The 666-nt window shown below is 40.1% G+C and overlaps 1 non-coding gene across 1 annotated transcript; it reads left to right on the top strand.

The window, feature by feature from the left end:
* The first annotated feature begins 205 nt into the window (after window positions 1-205).
* Window positions 206-294, top strand: trnay-gua (transfer RNA tyrosine (anticodon GUA)). The gene is given in 2 exon segments: window positions 206-242; window positions 259-294. It is a non-coding gene; the product is annotated as a tRNA-Tyr (tRNA).
* The last annotated feature ends 372 nt before the right edge of the window (window positions 295-666 follow it).

The following is a 666-nucleotide window of genomic DNA, read 5'->3' as shown; positions in this document are numbered from 1 at the left end:
GCTGAAATCAATGTATGGGCGTAGAAAACATAGTCCAAGGGAGGTATGTAATGTGTCATCATGAGTAAATCTCCAACAAAGAAATAGAATAAGAACCATGGCCTTTTGCCTTGATCCACTCTCCATACTGTCAGCTCTTTGAAAAGCATAGTCTCATTAATCTTCTGTTTCACGGAAAATAGGAACAATTCAACATTACACTGCTCCTTCGATAGCTCAGCTGGTAGAGCGGAGGACTGTAGGTTCACAGTAGCAGTTATCCTTAGGTCGCTGGTTCAACTCCGGCTCGAAGGATGTGCTTTTCGTTGAGATCACTGGGAACTCTTCAGATCACATGGATATGTATAAAGTCGTAGTCAGAGATGTAGGGTTCAACCGATAAAGAGTCTCCACATTCTGACATGAGCAACTCCCTGTAATCTAAATGTAAAGATGAATATAAACACAATTGTTTTCAGAGCCATCCATTTGGTTTCAATGATCGAGTTACTCAACTACAAACGAAAAGATTCTCCACCTTTGGAACTACATTAACTTGCTGAAATCAATGTATGGGCGTAGAAAACATAGTCCAAGGGAGGTATGTAATGTGTCATCATGAGTAAATGTCAAACAAAGAAATAGAATAAGAACCATGGCCTTTTGCCTTGATCCACTCTCCATACT

The sequence above is a fragment of the Seriola lalandi genome, unplaced genomic scaffold (assembly GCF_002814215.2).
Source record: "Seriola lalandi dorsalis isolate HSWRI2012SDOR001 ecotype SW California unplaced genomic scaffold, Sedor1 jcf7180002054672, whole genome shotgun sequence".
In the NCBI taxonomy this organism is placed as follows: domain Eukaryota; kingdom Metazoa; phylum Chordata; class Actinopteri; order Carangiformes; family Carangidae; genus Seriola; species Seriola lalandi.
Note: the sequence above shows the minus strand (reverse complement) of the source record. Positions and strands in the feature narration are given on the sequence as shown.